Below are 22,964 nucleotides of genomic sequence, written 5' to 3'. Positions count from 1 at the left end.
TTTTAGTTTCTCAAATTGTTTATTCATTGTTATCATTTTCAATTATAGAGTTAGTATCATAGTTCCCATTTTCTATACCTAATCTATGTTGATTTTACTTGTGTCTTTTTCTTTTCGTAATGAACTGAATGTTTATATACAATCTAACTTCTTTCCAAGATTTTATCTAATTAGTTTTTTTATCTATATACATTCAAGACTACATCTTATTTTTACATATATTCTTTTTGTTACATTCTTGAATTAAGATAAATTTTTATTAAGAAAAGCAACAATTAATGGCTGCTGACCCGAACACAAGTAAAAGAATATTAGCAGTGTCTAGTAATGAAAGTTGAACTAAGATAGTTCTTAGATAAAATATTATTGATATAAATTTTTGCTAAGATCTATTTGCTTTGAGCATTGCATGAAATCTTGATAAGAAGGAGTATTTGATTAAGAGCTTTGATAGTTGTTAGAAAGTTCTCTTAAGTATAGCTTATCATCTCTTTCTTTCATGCTTAGCCACCTACTAAGGAGAATTCTAAAGAAGAAGATGATGCTGCATTTAGTTGGGACTCCATGATATTACATATTTTGAGATGTGAGCCACCTTCTAATGGTATTACACAAATTGTTATAATATTTTGTAGACTTTATCCTTTATTTTAATTCTTCCTAAACTTTGAAGATATGTCTTCCTATAACCACTTGTATATACATAGTACACTACACAAATTATTGTTACAAACATAATAATTTCTAGCTGATTTCAATTAAAATGAGTGTTTATTTAGCCATCACAAACCTTAAATCTTACCAAGAAAAATTCAGAAAACAAAACAAACTCCCTTTTTAGTAAGATTTAGGTTCTTAGATATCCTCTAAATATGCTCAAGAAGAGTTTGGAGGGTAAACAAATTCCCTCCTTGATAATATTTAAGTTTCAACACATCCTCTAAATCTGTTCAAGGAGACTCTTCACAATCTAAGAGCTCTTTATAATGGCTGTGTACAGCACATGTAATTGTATCAGGTTATTCATACATTTTGCGGAACCATTATAAATCTTATGTTATTATATTCATCTTCTTTATTTGTGCTTCATTCTGTTTCTTTACTCAATTTAATAAGAAAAGTTAGAAAAAAAGACTTACTCCTTAATATAATATGATTTAAGTTTCTACATCTACCATTTATTCAAAAAAGAGTTCAAACAAAAAAAACTTACTCCATCCTTAATATAATAAGTTTTTAAACATTCTTTAAATCTACTCAAGTAGAATTGGGAAAAAAAAAACTTACTTCCTTCTTAATATAATAAGATTAAATCTGCTGAAAAAAGAGTTCAAAGTAAAACCAAACACTAGATCCTAAATAAGATTTAAGTTCTGAATATACCCACAAACTCTCTCAATTTGTGAAGACTGAATGCATCGATAATGGATGAACTGGGCAACTTACCAAGAGCTCAGACATTATCAGAGAGTGGGATCGAAAAAGTTCCTCTCCAATATGTGAGACCTAATCTTGAATCCTCCAAACCACACAACACCCATGTTCCAGTTATTGATTTGCTTGGCTTGGGAGCCTCACATTTAGAACAAGAAATCATTGCAGAAATCTCAAAAGCTGCAAAAGACTGGGGTTTCTTTCAGATCATCAATAATGGAGTCTCAAACTCTCTGATCTCTCGAATAGAAAAGTGGGCAAAGCTTTTTTCAATCTTCCCATTGAAGAAATGGAATTATATAGAAATGAACAAGATGGAAGCCCTATTCACTATGGAAGCAAATTAGGATACACCCAAGATGCTAAATTGGACTGGGGGGATTACTATTACAACGTTATCTTGCCTCCCCACAGAAGAAACATCTCTTATTTCACGTAGACAGTTTACGTCTCTTCAAACATCATTTTTTGTGGAGGTTTATATTAATTCTTATATGTAATAAATTCTTATGGGTATATAATTCTTGTTATTTGCAGGGAAGTTATGGATGAATATTCAAGGGAGATATACAAATTGTGGGAAGTTTTGATGAAGGTGCTGAGCAGAAGGCTGGGATTGGAAGATGAAAATACATTGAACGAGGTAGTTGGTGGAGAAAAGAAAGAAATCCACATCAGATTGAATTATTATCCACCTTGTCCTCAGCCAGAATTGGTACTTGGAATTTCTCCACACTCTGATCCCCACGTTCTCACATTTCTTCTGCATGATGAAACCCCAGGGCTGCAAATTAGAAAGGATGGAAATTGGATTGATGTTCAAAGTATTCCAGGTGCCCTCATTGTTAACGTTGCTGATGCACTTGAGGTAAACAAATGTACATGTATTTTTCTTTTAAAGGAAAACCAGTAGATTATATGGATATGGGCTTATTTCTAACTTTTTATTTTGTCTGAGAATTATTATTAGATCCAAGGCTATTAGATCACGAAGAGTAAAAGGATTAATTTGGTTGGTTGACAGTGTAGTTAAGAAGCAATTCGTTAGTTTATATAGATATTGGTTTATGTTGAAGATGTTAAATCATAAGAATACAATGGTTATTTGGTTAAAATTATATGTAATATGCAATTTATTAGATTATATAGATATTGGTTTATGTTGAAGATGTCAAATCATAAGAATATAATGGTTATTTGGTTGAAATTGCATGTGATAAGTAATTCATTAGGTTATATAGATATAGGTTTATGTTGAAGATATCAAATTATAAGAATACAATTGGTTGAAATTACAGATAATAATAAGCAATTCATTAGATTATATTGATATTAGTTTATGTTGAAGATATTGAATTGTAAGAATACAAACAGGTCATAAGCAATGGGATATACAAGAGCATAGAGCATTGAGTTTAGTTCACAAGGATAGAGCAAGGATGTCATGGGTTCTCTTTGGTTTTCCATACAATGAAGTAATTATTTCACCTCTTTCAGCACTGATTGACAAAGATCATCCTTCTATTTATGAAAGTTCACCTTGGAAATGTGAGAAATAATAAATTTCAATCATCAATAACCCTAAAAATCACTTGCACAACCCTAAAAAATCAACTTTACCACCCTAAAATTGCTCGGCAACAACTATTACCGAGTGACAGTTTTTGCTTGGTAGCCAAAGAAACCAAGTGGCAAGAGTGTTTACCGAGTGAGCTCGATAAATGAAGAGAAAATAACTCGGTAGCCAAAGGATATCGAGTGAGCTTGGTAAAGGAGAAACTCGGTAGCCACATGATACCGAGTGAGCTTGATAGAAGAGCAACTCGGTAGCCACAGGAGAGTGGAACTCGGTAGAAGAAGGCACCGAGTGAACTCAGTAGCCACTTCAGAGAATGAATTCTACCAAAGACAATAGACAATACTGAGTGCAGATTTATGACGTGAATATTTTTACCATTAAAACCAGAGACTCAAAGCTTGAAATACTCAACAATAAACTTATCAAATGCAATAAACAAAGGGAAAAGTAATGGATTCAAGTATGCCTATTTTCTTTACTATTCAACTTGATTAAACCATTACAAAATTTGGGAGCATTCCGCTTCAACCAAAAAACCCTAAAATAACCCTAAACTTCAAACTGAAAAAACTTCAAACTTACAGCTCTAATGGCTGCATACTACAATGCCTAGAGCAATCACTGCTTCAACAAGTCAAAACAAACAAATAATAAACTTACAGAATGACCAGAGAAGAAACACTTGCAACTGCAGGCATGAAAGGAACTTCCTTTTCTCTAACGACTGGATCTGCTAATCACTTCTCTTCAACTTCTCTTTGGTCTGCAACTCTTCACCTTTACTCTCTGTCTCTCTAGATCTCTGAATCTATGAATGAATGATAGAACATTTCTTTTTGTCTTTGGCAAAATATTTTCCTCCTCATTTTCGATTTCAAAATCTCACCTACCAAAATAAATGTTTATGACTGTTGGCAGGTCGTCAAGGATGGTAGGTAAGCATTTGGCTCCAAGGAAAAATGACCAACTGCATTAAATATTCCAACATGAAAGAGTAAATGCAGAAGTTTTTTAGCAAATGACTGGATAGAAAGGGCCATGTTGAAGAGCTACAATAGAACTAAGCTCTATTATTGTTCCCCATGCTAACTGTAAATGTGTACCAAATAAGACAAAGTAAATAAGAGTCGGTTGCAGAATAATGGTGGAAAAGCTTTTGGAACTCTGAAGAGCTCTTTTCTTGTATGGTGATGTTTTGTTGGATTGTGGACTCCTGGTTATCCCTTGTCACAACTTATTAGTAAATGCATTTTAAAATTATATATGTCACTTTTATCTATGTACTCATTTTGGTTTTGGTCATTTATTATTTAAGTTTGATTATTATGAAATCATGTGGTTACAAACTTATCAAACTTGAAATATTAACTATAAAATTTATTATTTAAATGATTAAATATTAGTTTATATTGTTTGATATTATATATTATTATTTAAAATTATTTAATATATTCATGTAATATTCAAGTTTGAATTGTTCTCTACAATAATCAATATCAATATATAATTATTTAATGTGTTGAAAATAAAATAAAGAATTATAGTTATATATTTATTTTATTATTTGTTTCAATGTCATTTATTTCATTAGAGTACAATGTTTTATAATTTTGTTGTGTGATAATTTGGCAAGGTATGTATCACTATCATACATTCCAAATATATAATACATAACTATACATCAAACAAACTTTTAAACTAAAAGGTCTTACATATAAAAAGAGTGAATTTATACCAAGGGGTCATGAGTCTATCATTGACCTACTAACTTGTCCTTTAACAAGGTAAAGTTCAAACACAAAATCCTGATCAACGACACTACCAAAAAGACATAATTTTCAAGATTTGGAAAATCTAAAAAGTAAACTTAATCTATGGGCATTAGGTATCATTCTTCAAGGAGGCTTCCTCCATATTTTATGCATCAAAAATCATTTTCCCTCCATTTTGTAACATTTCAAGTTATCTAAGTAGAAAAATGTATATAATTTTTTTTTAATTTGGTGTACATATGTGACATCCCATTGATCTCACTTAAAAAATCTAAAAAATCTAGAAATAATATATCTAACTATTTGCTAAAAATTAAGAATGAAATTATAAGTACAAAGTTTAGGTGGTCCAAGTTGAAAAACAATATTTTTGTTTTCCATTTTCCTCAAAAAAAAATGTGACACAAGTGTGAAATTTTAGCTATTTTGAGTCAATACTAGGGAGAAATTTTATTTAGGCCATATACTATCATCCTAATTAGCATAGATTTTTCATATTAATTTCACCAATTACATTTAACTATTTTTCTATATAGATTTTTCTCAAAATATATAGTATTGTAATTAAAGTATTAAATTCAGTATTAAAATTTTTATGTTTTGTTATTAATTTTTATACAGATTTTTTTCAAAACTATACAATATTGTAATTAAATTATTAAATTGAATATTTAAATTTTTATTTCTAATTAGTATAAAAACTATGAGGACAAGTGCATGCACTAGGTGACACTTGCTCATCTTTTTAAAACATATTCTCTAGTTTAATTATAACTTTCATTAAAATTTATTATTAGATAATATAGTTTGATAGATTTTTTTTATTTTTTATTTTTTTGATGTTTATATGTGTAAGATTTTTTATTTTTTAAATTATAAAAATCATTATATTGGCTCATAAATTTTGGGTGTTATAGAGGAACTACTAGTCTAAGAATGATATTTGAAGATGAAATATTTGAAGTAGTGAGTACTATTTTCTATTTCAACTATAAACATTTTTATTTTTATTTTTTAGTTTTAATTTTTTAATGTTTACTTAATTTGATAAATTAAAAATTATTTTTAAATGATTTTTTAATGTTAATCAAATTTGATTATATTATATTAAATATTTTAATTAAAACTTCTATTAAGTTTTTTAAAATTTTAATCCTAAACTATTATAACTTAGGCCAAATACAAGCCATTATGTGGAGTAGTAGCTAGATGTGAGATCATCAATATATCCTTTTTAATAGGACCTGCTTATTTTTATGAGATATAAATTTTTCATCCATCTAGCTCATTTTAGAGCTACAAAACCAAGATTTCTATTTTCAACAGTAGTATCTAGATGTGATATTATTGTATTTGTGGATAGGCTAGTACTATTGCATACAATTTGTACTATTAGTGAATTAATTTTGCACCTATCAACCAATAGTATTCAAGTACTCTTACCTAGAAAACTAAGGTACACCTATTTATTATCAATTAAATATATTATAAAAAATAATTTATTTCAATTATAAGTGGTTCAATTTATTTGGTCTTATCGAACCCCTTATTTTGAAGCTATTGGCAAGATTTTCGAACATTATCTAAGCTCAAGTGTATTATCCACATGTATTGACTTATTAATCCATATAGTAACATTTTGAAAAAAATATATTTAAAATTACATATTATATAAAACAAAGTTCATAGACAATATTAAACCTTTCAAGAATTACTTTCATGATAGTTAGTTGTTTTATTTATCTAATTTAAACATTGATTATTTAATATGCTAACATCATCCTACTTCTTGTAAAAAAAGTAGTTTTCTCTAATAATTTGGGATAATAAATTAAAAGATGTAATTTAATTAAAAATATGAGCATTACATATATTAATATTAATTATTTTTCAAAAATATCTTTAATTTAAGAAAGAATTTGTATTTTCTAATATTTTAGTTACTTTACTATATTAACCTATTTACTTTTATATTTGTTCATAGTTTAGTTACTTTTCTTTTCTAAAATATTTCAATTTTTACTTAAAATTTGACTAATTGAATTATTTTATGGTTTATTGAATTTAATTATCTTTCTAACTATATATAATAAATATTGATTCAATTAATATAACTACAACAAGTGCATGCCACTACATGGCACTTCTTTATATATCTTTTTTATTATGCATTTTATTATTTTGTTGAGCTATATCCTTTCCATCCATCCCATTGTTTGTTTTTTTGTTACAAAACAAATTTTCATTTTCAAATAGAATATAGCTTTGTTAGATCTTATTTTGTAATCTAAAATTCATTGTTCAAGCATTTATTGCTATCTTTTATTTATATGACTTAGAAATAATGTCTACTTGTTACCTTGATATTTTTACCTCACAAGTTAAGTGAAGGTTAATTAAGAAATGAGAGTAGAGTTGTAGTTATTAAATTTTCTCTCTCCCCATACTAAAACCCTCTCTCTCCACAAGCTTTTTTCTATCTCCTGTACTAACGCCCCCCCCCCCCCCCCCCCTCTCTCTCTCTCTTCATGTACTAAAACCTTCTCTCTTTCTATCACCATAACTTTTAGAAAGTTAAGGTTGGAAAGTTAAATTTATGAGTTGGAGTCAATGTTTTCTCTTTTTCATTCTCTCCTTGAACCTTAACTTTTTATCCTAATCCTAATCTAAAAATTTCAAGAACCCAAATTCCTATATTTTCAAAATAATGAAATGGCAGTCATAATGTAGGATAAGCAATCAGTTGATGAATACTTTCAAAAGGCATGTAGAGATGTTATTGCATAGTCTGGTGGAGAAGATGTAAAAGAATTAAACCTTCTCTTGTGTGCAGTACTCATTCTTCAAAAACCACGCTTCATATCCCTTAGCATCATTTACCTAAGTTGTAGTATGAGGCACGATCTGCAAAAGTATAGTGACTGTTCATGTCATAGTAACAAGTCACTGAATTCATATTCATGATAGGCGAGCATGTATGCACAATGTGGAAATGTGGACAAGGCATGGGAATCGTTTGACAAAATGCCTCAAAGGTGTATAACCACGCAAATTGAAGAGTGAGAGTTAAGCCGTAAATGAATTTGTTAACAATCACATAGAAGCAACATAGAGAAGGCATGTGAATTGTCCGATGGAATGAGGCAAGATTGCTTTGTCAAGGACAGTATAAATAATTTCAAATCCATCCCTGCCAATTGTTAAAATATTAGCAACGGATCATAACTTGGGCACTTACTCGTAACCTTTAAATGGAAAGGGGAATTCCATTACAAAGTTACCTTGTCTATTTGTCATTGTGCTACTTCAATATATGGAAGTTAAATTGGACAGAGAAATCATTGTTGCATCAAATGGAAGATAAAGAAATGTTTGTTCAAACTCCAGTTGTTGTGGAAGCTCATGTGGTACACGTTTCCTTAAATGTGCTCCATCCCCTTGAAAGATGAGAATTAGAGTTCATCAAAGTATGAAGGAGGATATTGTTGGTGATGTGTTGTTTAAACTATGAGAAATTTGGAGTCATCAACAATGCTTGATGGACCCATTATGATTTGAAAGTTCATCACATCGTTAAAGGAATTGTTCATATTTTGAATTTGGAGGTTTGAATATGATGCTTTAAGGAAAGAGGTGATTTTGATGAAATTATATGAATCACCTTATATAATGACAAAGACACATTATCTGATGGAATGAGTTATTGTAGGTAAATATAAAGTTGGCTTGTTTCAAAAGGTTCTAGAAAGCTACTAATTGCCCAATTCCAAAGTGTGAGAGTGTGAGTAACAGTTATGAAACTTGAAAGGATATTTTAAAGAATACATTGATGGACATATTGAGGCATGGTTGGATACAATATTTTAGTGATGAGAAAATTGGTGAGAACAGCTTATAAAAGCATTGGTTTTGAAAGCATAATTATTTTGATGTATAGTCATAATTTGTGGTATAGATGAAGAGTTGATGGTGGGATGATTATACAAGCATGAGAAAATCATGTAGATAGAAGGCTACCTCAACAAAACCAATCACATGATTATCTATAAATTTGCATATTTTAAGTTCTGGACATGTCACTCGTTGTGAGTCATAAGTTAAAATTTTAAAGGTATCAAATTGTTTTCTTGTAAAAATTATTCTTTCAACATGAATTTTTTTTAATCTTAAGGTCGATCTTTCCAAGATGCAAAAAAAATTTATATCGAGAAGAGACATTTTCAACATTCCATGACCCAAAAATTAAAACAAATTATGTTATTTGATCGAACAATAATATAAAATCCCCAAGAAAACTAATAGAAAGACGAGACAAAATAGCACTTAAAAACATGTTTTAGGTTTCACTCCTTTAAGCAAAAATACTAGATTGTCTATTACTTATATGAAGATTCATGTTTTCTCTAAAATTGATACTGACACACCTCCTCCGAAATATAAGGTTGAACTATAGTTGAATGCGGCAAAAATAACCAAACCCAAATTTCAGAAGGCCTAAATTGTGATTGTGTGTCACAATGAAAGAATACAAGGCCTCGAGAAGACAATTCATGAGCAGTGCAAAACACTTGCAGTATCTCATTTTAGAAGCATGAATGGGTAGTTTACCAAGAGTTCAAACATTATTAAAGTGTGCGATTGAAAAAGTTCCCCTCCAATATGTGAGACCCCGTCTTGAGCTTGTCAAAGTTCGAAATGTTAAAACAAGCCATAAACAACATAAAAATAAAAGTAATAACTATTGTAATATAGAAAGCAAGGCAAAACAGAGCCAAAAAATAGAGATATATAACTAGTAATATATTATTCTAGCTTGCATACATACATCAGACCTTGAAATATCTTCTAACAATGGATAGCTTGTATGTGCACATCATATAATTATACATGTAGTACCAAAATCTAGAAACTCATTTTTTAGAGTATTCTATATCCTAGAATGTTCTACATCTAATCTACACTATACAATGGAAGGCTCTAGGAAGCCTCTTCTCTGGATTTTTCTAGACAATCTTAACATCCCCCCTTAAGATTCACTAAAAAAAATACAAAAGAAAGGGGAAGAGGGGAATATTATATGACTATCCCCCCTTAATGTTGACCTCAATCATACCGAGCATACTGTGTAGCTTGAGAAATTTTGCCTAAAGCATACTCTTAGTAAAGATATCTGTTGTTTGATCTTCACTTGGACAAAATTGAAGATTAAAAATATTTTCTTGAAAAAGATCCTTGATATAGTGAACATCAATTTCAATGTGAAAAAACAAGATTGCTTGCAACTTGTATAGCACTTTGATTATCACAATACAAAGTAGTAGTTGAACTTTGTTTAAAGCCAAGTTTACATAAAAGATGTCGAAGCCAAACTACTTATTTTCCCACTTCTTTTGCTGCTCTATATTTTGCTTCACATGAAGATAGTGATGTAGTGGCTTGTTTTTTGCTGCTCCATGTGATTGGAATTGAGCCAAGAAGAAAAATATAGCCTCCAATAGATTTTCTATCATCAATATCACTTCCCCAATCTAAATCTGTAAAGCCAAGCAAATAAATTGGATATATTGTAATGTACATCATAGTTCATTGTTCCATGAACATATCGCAAAATTCTCTTGGTAGCCATCCAATGAATTTCTTTTGGTTCCTACATAAAATGAGATACCAAATTGATTGCAAAACAAATGTCTGGTCTAGAATGAGTTAGATAAACCAAGCTACCAACAAGTTGTCTATATAGAGTAGGATCTAATTTCTTGGAGGTACATTCCTTAGTAAGCTTGACTTCAGATTGGAAAGGAGTAGGGGCTAGCTTGCAATCAAGCATTTTAAATTTCTCTAAAAGATCCAAAACATATTTTGTTTGAGAGATGAACAACCCATCAAGAAGCCTTCTAATATGCAAGCCAAGAAAATAAGTTAATTCACCCAAATTAGTCATATACATAATGCCCCTTTGAGAGTCAATTTCAAATCATTGATTAAACTAATAATTGGTCCAGCAATGAGTAAATCATCTACACAAATTGCAACAATGATGGTGTCATCTTTCACCTTCTTAACATAAAGATTTGGTTTTGATTTACTTTTTTTAAACCCATGAAACTAAAAATATCTGTCAATCTTGTCATTCCATGCTCTTGGTGCTTGCTTAAGTTCATGGAGTGACTTCTTTAATTTTCAAACATGATTAGGATCTTGCTGATCTATAAAACTTGGAGATTGATCCATATGGATTTTGTCATATAAATCTCCATTTAAGAAAGCATTTTTTACATCCATTTGATGAACATGCCACCCAAGACTTGTAGCCAAAGATAAAAGAACTCTAATTATATTCATTTTAATGATAGGAGAAAATGTTTCTTCATAATCAACACCCTATTTTTAATTAAATCCTTTAGCAACCAATCTAGCCTTGAATTTCTCTATATAACCATTTGATCTAAATTTTGTTTTGTAAACCCACTTACAACCAATAACATTCTTACCTTTGGGTTTGAGGTACAAGTTCCCAAGTTTTATTTTTCATTAATGCATTATATTCTTCTTTCATGGCTTGCTCCCACTCTTTCTTCCCTTGAGCTTCCTCATAGGATTTTGAATCATTTTCATGTAATGCTTTGGCCATGAGAGCACAACCATTCCTTCCTTGGATTTTTGAACCTTGTCTATAGATTTCTTCAACACTTCTTGTCTTTTGTTTAGCTGGAGAAACATCTTCTTCATTATCACTACATATAGATAATGGCTGATCAAAGGTATTAGTAGTTTCATTTGTATCAACAATGCATATGTCATCCTCATCAATACAATCTTCACTTCTTTTAGAATAGGAGAAGCAGTTGTTGTTGTAAGTTGTGAATGCTCATCAAACTTTACATCTCTACTAACAAATACTTATTTGTTGTCAAATCATATAACCTATAAGCCTTTCATTCTTCACTATAACCCATAAACAAACACTTTTGACTTTTTGGTTCTAACTTTTTCCTCTTTTCATTAGGGATATGTGTCCAAGCAATACACCCAAATACTTTAAAATAACCAATGTGGGGTTTTCTACCACTCCAAGCTTCTTCAGGGGTGATATTTGTGAGGGCTTTAGTTGGAACTCTATTCACAATATACTCAACACAAGAAATAACTCAACTCCAAAATTTATTATGTAAACTTTTAAAATGCAACATAAAATGAGCCATTTCGAGAAGAGTTCTATTCATTCATTCAACTACCCCATTTTGTTGAGGAGTATATGGTACTAATTTTTGCAATTTAATTCCACAATTCTCACAAAATGACTCAAATCCATAGTTACAATGCTCACCCCCATTGTCTGTTCTTAAGCATTTAAATCTTTTCCCACACTGATTCTCAACTAAAGTCTTAAATTTTTGGAAAACTTGAAGTATCTCATTCTTTCTTTCAATGAAATAAATCCATACTCTCCTACTATAATCATCAATAAAAGTGAGGAGATACCTCGCACCTGAAATTGAGGGATAGCTGGGTAAAAGAAAAAATATGTGTCACCTTTTATAAAGAAATGAGATATTAGAATGTGACAGTTCAACATTAATGACCAAAAAAATTTGGTATTTTTATTTAGAATATGAAGATGATGTAAACTAATAAAATGTGCAGAATTATTTTTATAATTTTTTTGAGTAAGAATTTATTCATTTTATTTTATTTTGAAGTCCTATTTTTTACTATAAAAAATATAAGGTGTAGTTCCCGTCAAACAAGTATATGGAAATCATCTTCTTTTGTTTTGATTTGAAAATATCTTATGGATGACATGTATAGCTAGGGAACAAAAAAAAGAAATAATTATTTTTTATGTATATTTTCTTTGTTATAAGTACTCAAGTTTGACCTTATTAGAATCCAATAGTTTTTTCTCCCATCAAAACTTCCCTATCAAATCTATACCTTTTTGAAAAAGAATTACATATTCATGAATAGGATTCTCTCCTCTAGAGATAAATATTTTAGGGAGCATCTTCTGAAATGTTGAATTATCAACTTATAATATTTTGAGATTATAACATATTATAACTAATCAAAACACTCAAAAAATTATATAATGATGATATTGAATCTAAGATCTATAAGAGTATATTTTTAGTTTTTGAAAAAAATTAAGTTTTGATAGAGAAATGAGATTTGACTAAAATAGATTTTGGTATCCTAAATGGTGACACAAATCTATGCTTTTACCCAGCCTAGTTCATATAAATCAATATGAATGAGTTGTAATGGATGATTGGCTCTCCATGCTTTACCTGAATCAAAAGGATCTCGATGATGTTTCCCTAGCACACATCCTTCACAAACTTCTTCAGATGGTGAGATTTTTGTTAACCCTCTAACCATATCCATTCTAACCATATTTTGCAATTTTCTATAATTGATATGTCCATGTCTAGCATGCCAAAGTTTTGATATATAATCATCTTGAGCAATATAAGCATGAGAGTGTTTAAATTCATCATCAACAAATCCCACAAATTTAAAAAGACTTTCTTCTTGATCAACTCTACCAATGACAATTATATTGGTTGGGTCTTTTCTATCTCTAACAATGACTTGATCAGTAGTAACAACAAACTCAATAGCCAACTTGAACTATTTTGTATACTAAAATTAGATTCGCCCCTAATCCTTCAACCAATAAAACATTTTTCAAAGACCTATTTGTTACATTAACAGTTCCTATACCTATAACCGATAGTTTATTTTATTGCCAATAGTAATTTCTTGATCTAAACTCTTTCCTTCATAAAAATCAGTAAGCAAAGATCTATATCTAGTGATATGAAATGATGCACCCGAATCTAAAACCCATTATTTAATAGAATCTGAAGCAAGTACCCCCCACCACAAATTAACATTAGATTTTATTTCAAGTGTAGCAGTCACCTCCTTACTTGTTTTATCTTCTCTTTTCTGGGAAATGGTTACAAAGTTGTATCCATCCTTCTTGTCATCCTTAAATTTTCCTTGCTTGGGCTTGTTTTGCTTCCTTTCATCGTCCTACTTTTTCAAACAGAATTTGTTCGAGTGATTTTTACCACCACAATACCTCCGAATAATGAGTTTTCTTCCACATTGTTTCTCTGCACCATCATTTCTAAAAATATGGTTAGAACTCTCATTATTCTGAAATTTATTATATCCTCTTCAATTCTTCTTTCCATCATTTATAACAAACTTACTTATATGCATGATTTTTCTTAATATACCCTTCTTTAATAAGTTGAGCTTCTTCATCTATAATAGACTTACAAAATTGATCAAAAGTTTGTTGTGGAGTATTAGGATTTAGTTGAATAACCCGTTTCCTTGATTCCTTAAATACCTTGTATGGATGGGAGAGCTTCCTTTTAACCATTGCAATCAACTGAAAATCTTTCTTTGCATATTCAACACCTATTTTCTTTAGTTGGGCATTTAAAAAAGTAACTTGATTGAAATAATTAGTCATTTTCTCAAAATAGGATGGATCCAAGTTCTCCAATCTCCTTATTCACTATCCTCCATTAGGCCTTTTCTCTCAAATGACTGCAATCTTCCAATCTCCAAAACCACTTCCATCAAATATAGGCAAAACTTTATTTAAAGAGCTCATGTTAGCAAAAAAAAAACACAATCAACCTTGCAAACAAACCACTTCCAGCAATGTATTTCCTGCACCAAATCTCTGTAGAGATATTTCTAGCTGAATCTCTAGCTGAACCTCTAAATGAATCTCTAGCTGAACCACACAAAAATCTATTTCTAGCTGAGCTTAAGCTCTGATACCATGTTAAAACAGACCATAAACAACATAAAAATAAAAGTAATAACTATTGCAATATAGAAAGCAAGACAAAACAAAGCAAAAAAAATAGAGATACATAATTGATAATATATTAATCTAGCTTGCTTACATACATCAGACCTTCAAATGTGTTCTAACAATGGATAGCTTGTATGTGCACATCACATATTTATACATATAGTACCAAAATGTGTTCTAACTCTCTCCCATCCCCTACTCTATCTCTCTTACACATAGACGCCCATCCCCCCTCTCTCTTTCCCTCTCCCACTGCCTACTTTCTCTCCCCCATCATCATACTCTCTCTCTTTGCCACCCCCTACTCTCACACTCTCACACTCTTTTACACACACACTCCCATCCCCCCTCTCTCTTTTCCTCTCCCACCACCTACTTTCTTTCCCCCATCATTGTACTCTCTCTCTACCACCCCCTACTTTCACACTTTTACACTCTCTCCCATCCCCTACTCTCTCACTTTCATAGATACACACACTCTTATCCCCCCACTCTTCTTCTTCTCTCCCATCCCCTACTCTCTACATCTGTCACACACACTCCCATCCCCCCTATTTCTCTCCCTCTCCCTCTCCCTCTCTCACTCCCTCTCCTACCGCCTACTATCTATCTCTCTCAAGTTCTCTTTCTTCCTCTCTACTCTCTCTCTCTCTCTCACTCTCTCTCCCATCCCTTACTCTCACTCTCTCTCCCATCCCCTACTAATTTTTCTCAAACTTTCACACTCTCTCCCATCCTTTACTCTATCTCTCTTATAAATAAATACACATTCCCATTCCCCTCCTCTTTCTCTCTCACAGTCCTTGTCCCACTGCCTACTCTCTCCCATCCCCTACTCTATCTCTCTTAAATGCTTCCATTCCACCTCTCTCTCCCTCCCACTCCCTCTCCCACCGCCTACTCTCTCTCTCTCTCTCTCTCTCTCTCTCTCTCTCTCTCTCTCTCTCTCTCTCTCACACACACACACACACACACACACACGCACACACACACACACACACACTCTCTCTCTCTCTCTCTCTCTCTCTCTCTCCCTCTCCCTCTCTCTCCCATCCCTCTACCATTTCCTACTCTTTCTATCTCTCTCTCCCCCCTCTCATTCTTGACTCTCTCTCTTTCACATACACACACCCATCCCCCCTCTCTCCTCTTCCATCCCCTACCTTTTCTCTCACTTGCTCTCCCTCTCCCACTGCCTACTCTCTCTCTCACTCTCACTCTCTCCCTCTCCACTCTCTCTCTCTCACTCTCACTCTCTCCCTCTCTCTCTCTCTCTGCTACCCTCTAGTCTATCTTAAATTTTCACACTCTCTCCTATCCCCTACTCTCTCTCTCTCTCTCTCTCTCTCTCATACACATTTCTATTCCCCCCTCTCTCCCCCTCTCCCACTCCCTCTCCTATCGCCTACTCTCTCTTCCATCCCCTACTCTCTCTTGAGCTACTTTGTCTTCCCCCTCTCCCATTCCATACTCTATCTCTTTCACACACATGCACTCCCATCCTCCTCTCTCTCAAGTTCTTCCTCTCCCACTCTATCTCCCATCACCTACTCTCTCTCTCCCCCATCCCCTACTCTTAATCTCTCTCTCTCCCAACCTGTACTCTCTCTCACACTTCCTCTCTCTCCCATCCCCTACTTTAAATCTCTTTCCCCCATCCCGCACTCTCTCTTTTCCACCCCTACTCTCTCTCACACTTCCTCTCTTTTCCACCCCTACTCTCTCTCTCTCTCATCCTATACTCTCTTTGCCACCCCTACTCTCTCTCTCTCTCATCCTATACTCTCTTTGCCACCCCTACTCTTTCTCACTTTTTCTCTCCCATCATGTACTCTCTCCCCTCTCCTTTCCCCTACTTTCTCTCTATCTCTTTCACACACACACACATAGCCATTCCCCTATCCCCCCGTAGTTCTCTTTTGCAACTTAGATCTTAATAGTGCATGCACACTATAGTGCGTGCGCACTATAGCGCGCACGTGCTATTTAGAACTGAGGTTTAAATAACGTGTGCGTGCTATAGGGAACACACGCTATTTAAATCTTAATTAAACCCAAGCCTAAGGCTTGCTTTTGCCTTGGAGATCCAACCCAAAGGTTTGGATTGGATGAGCAAGGCTGAGACATGTTTTCCAGAAAACATGCAAAAAATGATTGTTTTTTCTTCTGTGCTCCCTTTCAAGATTTCTCATGGTTGGGTATCAATAAGATCAGGTTACATAGCATTATAGGTCTCTATGTTAGCTATCTAACCATATAATTTATTTTTAATTTGAACTGTTTCAAGCTTTTCATCTATAATTTCTTTTGAATGTATGTTCATTTTTTGTCAAAAACCACCATGTACTAATTGGGCTATAGATTTTAGCTTGTTCATCGAATTTTGTAATAACTTAATTTTTTAGAAACTAGACTCCATTCTACACACTTTGAAAAAAAAAGTTTTGATTTTAGATTAGTTTTCAATTATTTCTAGGGGGAGCACACAAATATTTCACGTTTTTGGGATGTGTCTAGTTAAAAAATTTATTTTTAAAAAATACACATTATAAAATTACTCGAGAAATTTGGGATAAACTGCATAGTGTTAAGTAACTTTTGACCAGAGCGATTAAAGAATTTCAAAAAAAAAAAAAAAAATTTTGGGGGGGCACACTTTGTACCGTGTTACGTTTTTGTGGTCCCCTTTTTTGAGGACATAAAACTAAACCATTTTGAAAAAAAATTAGTAGTTTAGAAACTAGATTCAAAGGACTACGACTTTTGTTTTTGTCATATCTGAAAATTTTGAGCTTCAAATTCTTGTTGAAGTTCAAAATTTGCAGATTTCAGGAAAAAGGTGTCCACTTATACCCCCCTTTTGGCACCACAAATTTGTGCACTTACCCAGGGCAGCTTACTTTCAACCATTGCAATCAACTAAAAATTTCTTTTTGCATATTCAGCACCTATTTTTTTCAGCTGAGCATTTAAAAAGGTAACTTCATTGAAGTAATTAGACATTTTTTCAAAATCAGATGGATCTAAATTCATCAATTTTTCATCTATACTAAACATGCTAGCAATGTTTGCATCTTTATAATCTTTTTCTAAAGTCTCCCATAGCTCTATTAGGTTATCAATATCAACAAATCTTCTATTTAGATTGGGGCTCAAAGCTTTACCAATAATACCTCTAGCTTGCCCCAACTTGCATTTTCATAACTCCTTTTCTCTATCATTTTTTTGAGGTTCCCCAATTTCTTCATTTACTATCCTCCATAAAGCCTTCTCTGTTAGATCATTCTTGACTACAATCTTCCAATCTGCAAAACCACTTCCATCAAAGATAGGAAAAACTTCATTTGAAGAACCCATGTTAGCAAAAAAAATCAACTTTCAAACAAATCTAGCAATACTCTAGCAACATAATAGCCCTGCAACCAAATATCACACCAAAAAAAATCAGCCCTGCAAACAAACCATTTCTAGCAATATATTTTTTTGTAGCAAAACCCTCTAGCAATATTTCTAGCTGAACTCCTAGATGAATCTCCAGCTAAACCTGGCTAAACTAGGCTCTGACACCATGATAAAATTTTAAATACAAAAAAATAGTACACAACTATATCAAAAAAAAACATTGAATAGAGAAGCATATTTTATTCACTGAACCAATTTCTTACAAATGTATGCAATGGCCTCTATATGTAGAGAGCCTATGATATGAAGGAGTTAATAAAAGATGTTTCTAGAGGATAAGTGGATAATGTTGTATGACCTAGCTTCATGGACGACATTCCTATCTGTTCATGGATAATGCTATATGAACTAGTTTCATGGAGGACATTCCTATCTGTTATCAAGGAAATCTACAGTGCGGTTATAACAGAAGCTGATGTGGATTTGACTAGCGTGGGGTTTTTACTATTTCTAACAATCCCAACCCTCTACTCAACACCTGTAACAAAACTTCCCACAATTTGTATATCTCTCTTGAGTATTCATCCATAACCTCCCTATAAATATATCAAAACTATCAAATTTTATGCTTCTTATTTTTAAGAACTATATACCATAAGAATTTATTACACATAAGCTAACACCCATGAAAGAAAATGATAATTTGAAGAGAAGAAAACTATGTATGTGAAATGAGAAGGCCTTTGGGGCCATTTGGATATATCCCTTCTTTCAGCCGGCCAAGCAATGTTCCAATAAAAATCTCCCCAATCCAATTTGGCATCTAGAGAATACCCTAGTTTACTTCCATAGCCAGGTTTTCCAGATTGTTCTGTTTTGTATACTTCCTTTTCTTGCAAAGGAAGATCAAAGGTCTTGCCCATGGATTTCATGCAAGAGATGAGAGAGAGTGGGATTCCATGATTGATGATTTGAAAGAAACCCTAGTTTTGTGCAGCTGTTGAGATTGCTGCAATGTTTTCTTGTTGAAGATGTTGTTGGGCTCCTTGCAAATCAATGATAGGAATGTGTGTGTTGCATGGCTTGGATGCCTCGAGATCAGATCTTAGATATTGGAGAGGAACAACTTGGATTCCATTTTCTGCTAGCAACTAAACTCTTGGTAAGCTATCTTTCCTCTCCATTATCCAAGGATTGCTTCCACATTGAGGTGTGCAGATAGAGGCTTTAAGCATTTGGCTTGGTAGTGCCATTCTATTTCTCAATCAGAATAGTGTATATTATGTTTATATTTTTACATAACTTTAGTACTTGTGGAAGAATATAATGTTTGAATTTCTGCAAATATTTCACGAGCAAAGAAATGGAGTCAAACACATACAAAGAAGACAGATATATAAGAACATGTTTGGCAAAGCTTGTTTACATCCACACTTTAGAAAGATAATATTTATATTAATTAATCAATACATTACATAGGTTGCACACAACCATTATATAAAGCTCTACAAAAATGAAGAGTCTAGAGGGAAAATGAAAAGGCATACGACTGTTGGGCTTCATATTCCAACAATCTCTCCCATGAAGGCCAACTAGCCCAGTCATGCACTAACATTCCCTCATGCATTTCAATTTCAGATCTTAAAATACAATTAAACCTTGAAAAGATCTCAAGAAGAGGCAGACAAGAAGGACAAATGTGACTGCCAAAAATAATAGTTGGAGAGCTTCCTCCAATGCTTTCAGCTATCAGCAAATGACAAGATGTCTGCTACTCAAGAAAGTAAGTGAGAACTATTGGAATGTAATTTCATCCTTGAATGAAATATAAAGGCATAATAGAGGATTATAGAAATTGTTGGATTATGAATAGGGTCAGGTCAAATTAATATTTAAGTTTGTAAAGTTCTAGAAGTCATTTCTATTTAGATATTTCAAAAAAGGTCTATTTTTTGTATGTCTGTTAATTAGATGTTTCCGGAAACAATTAAAGACCTCTATAAAAGAGACACTATGTAATGGTTTTTTTATCAATCAGATAATGAAATAATTTTATAATTTCTATAAGTGCCTGTATTGTGTATTATGTGTTTAATTATCATTGTGGGTCCAATCCATCCACCTCCATTAGTTTGGTATTAGAGCCGCAAGGACAAAATTGCTGATTAAATAGGAAGCAATGTTTTGGTGTTGCTAAATTGTGGAGGATTGATTTGTGTTATGAAAAAGATAGTTGTTTTCAAGAAGACCACACATTAATTGTTGAACATATGAGGGCAAGTTGGCAAGAAAGCACATTATTGAGAAAAAGAAGACTTTTCATGAAGATTATAAAGGAACCAAAGTGTTTGTAAAGAATGGAAGAAAGGATAGAGGAAAGAACAAAAGGTATGGTGTGAAGTCTTATAATTATTTAATGACATTTGAGAAATTATAATAGCAGAACAATATTGTGAGGAGTCTAGCTATCAAAAAGGTTTGTTACAAGTTGTTTGAAGATTAAGTTAAAAATTTGGAAGTAAAAAGCCATTTAGAATTATCTAAGAGAAAGAGTAAGTTGTGTTAAATTGTTGATTGCAATGGGAAAAACTAGTAGAGTTCAGAAAGAGAAGACAAATAAGTTAGAAGAAGAATAAGTGATGGTGAAGAAAGAAAATGCAAGATTATCGTGTGAAAAAGATATTTTGCAAAAGGAATTGGGAAAAGTATGAATTGAAATGAGAGAAGAAAAATGTAAATTGTTAAATGAAATTAGTGTCTATATAGAGGAAATTGAAGAGCTGAAAAATAGGTTTAAATTTGTGGAAGAAGTACGTAATTGGCTTGTGAAGGAAACATGCAAGTTTAGACAAAAAAATAAAGAATTAGAAAAAAAGTTAATCATGTTGAGAAAAAGAACAAAGTTTTAGAAGAAAACGTGAAGAAATTGGAAGAGGAAAATAGTATGTTAAAGAAGGAATTGTCTACTCCAAAATAAGAGAAAGAATGTTTAAATGTAAAACTATTTGTATGTGATGTATGTTGTGACACAAATTATTTGAGTGATTATGGGATTGAGAAATGTGATTTTGCTGAAGTTGTTTGCAGAAAGGAGTGTAATGATGAACATGAAAATTGCATCGATAGAACTTCTAGCTATTATAATGACCATATTGGTTTGAATATTATGGAAAGAATGAGTTTCAAAGGTAAAGGTCTAGGAAAGAATGGATAGGGATTAAGGAATTCAATTGAGACTACAGTCTGGCCAAGATATGTAGGCAGCGGAAAGATGAACAAATTTTCAAGAGAATTAATTGAAGACATAAAGATTGTGCAATGTTCACATTGTAACATGAAAGGGCATACAAAGGATAGGTGTTGGAATATACATCCTTGTAGTATTTGTGGCTTGAAAAATCATTGTGATAAGACATGTTGGAATAAAGAGTGCAATAAAGATTTTATGGCAAGTTGTATCAAAATGGATTGTGGATGGAGCTATGGATCAAATTGGCAAAAAATTGAAGGAATGATTAGAGGTTTATTCAAGTACAAATGTTCAAGCGTAAGAAAAATTGTTGTAGCAGTGGGAAATAGTTATGAGGAAGGCATGAAAGAGGCAAAGAGATTATTATTTTGCAGAGTAAGGTTATTTGCAGATACCTGTCACCATTTGTAATAGATGAAGCTATGAAGGGGTAGCCGAAAGAAGACATGAATTTAATCAAGGTTATTAGTGAATCCTATCATCGGCTATTAGTGAATCCTGTGAAAAAGAGGAAATCATTTCAAGCCAATTGCTGACAAAATGTTTGTAGAAATTAAAGGCCATAGCCTTGGAAGACACTATTCAGATACAAAGATTATTGGAAAGTTGCATTTTGGCATAAAAAAAAAGAAAGGATTTGGATATGTATGTAACAACATTTGAGGTTGAAATTAGGGGAGAGTGTTGGAATGTAATTTCCCCCTCAACTGAAATGTAGAGGCATAATAGAGGATTTTAAAAATTGTTGGATTATTGAATAGGGTTAGGTCAAATTAAAATTTAAGTTTGTAAAGTTCTAGAAGTCAATTCAGTTTAGATATTTATAGAAAAGCCCATTTGTTGTATATTTGTTGAGGCACAAAGTAATGGTTTTTTATCAATGAAACAATGAAATGATTTTATAATTTCTATAAGCACCTATGTTGTATATTTTATGTTTAATTATCATTATGAATCCAATCCATCCACCCCTATGAGGAACAACTTATAACAGTCGTGTCTCATGGACTCTTGATGGTGGGTTATCAATGGTTTCTTAGTTTATTAGTATAGTTGAATTATTCTTATTCAGCTTATCATATATCAAGACTTGTAACTTGTGCAAGACTCAAACATCAAAATAAATAATGAGGTTGGGGTTGAATTTAGTAGAATGCTTTTGAATTGTGTATCTAATCAAGTAGCAATAGTGAAACTAAATTTGAAAGGTATCAAATAGTTTTCTTGTAAAAAAATCCATTCAACCTGAATTTTTTGTTTTTATCTCAAGCTTGATCTTTCAAAGATACCAAAAACTTTATATCAAAGAGACATTTTCAGATTTCCACCACCCAAAACTGAAAATAAATTATGTTATTCGATGGAACAATAATTTAAAATAGAAAGACCACAAAACCAGACAACATAGCACTAAAAAACATGTTTTAGGTTTCACTCCTCACAACAAAAATACTAGATTGTCTATTGCTTATATGAAGATTCATGTTTTCTCTAAAATTGATAATGACACACCTCCTTGGAAACATAAGGTTGAACTATAGTTGAATGCGGCAAAATTCACCAAACCCAAATTTTGGAAGGCCTAAATTGTGATTGTGGGTCACAATGAAAGAATACAAGACACCGAGAAGACAAATCATTAGCAGCCCAAAACACTTGTGTTATCTCATTTTAGGAGCATGA

The 22,964-nt window shown here is 32.3% G+C and overlaps 1 pseudogene across 1 annotated transcript; it reads left to right on the top strand.

Annotated features, from left to right (window-relative positions):
- The first annotated feature begins 1,414 nt into the window (after window positions 1-1,414).
- LOC149575557 (leucoanthocyanidin dioxygenase-like) lies at window positions 1,415-2,357 on the top strand (annotated as a pseudogene). The gene is made up of 2 exons (XR_016359692.1): window positions 1,415-1,869; window positions 1,972-2,357. The product of XR_016359692.1 is annotated as a leucoanthocyanidin dioxygenase-like (transcript).
- Window positions 2,358-22,964: the final 20,607 nt, after the last annotated feature.

The sequence above is a fragment of the Cupressus sempervirens genome, chromosome 2, assembly GCF_028749045.1.
Source record: "Cupressus sempervirens isolate cs-2001-9-10 chromosome 2, ASM2874904v1, whole genome shotgun sequence".
Lineage (NCBI taxonomy): Eukaryota > Viridiplantae > Streptophyta > Pinopsida > Cupressales > Cupressaceae > Cupressus > Cupressus sempervirens.
This window is presented reverse-complemented; position numbering and strand designations above follow the sequence as displayed.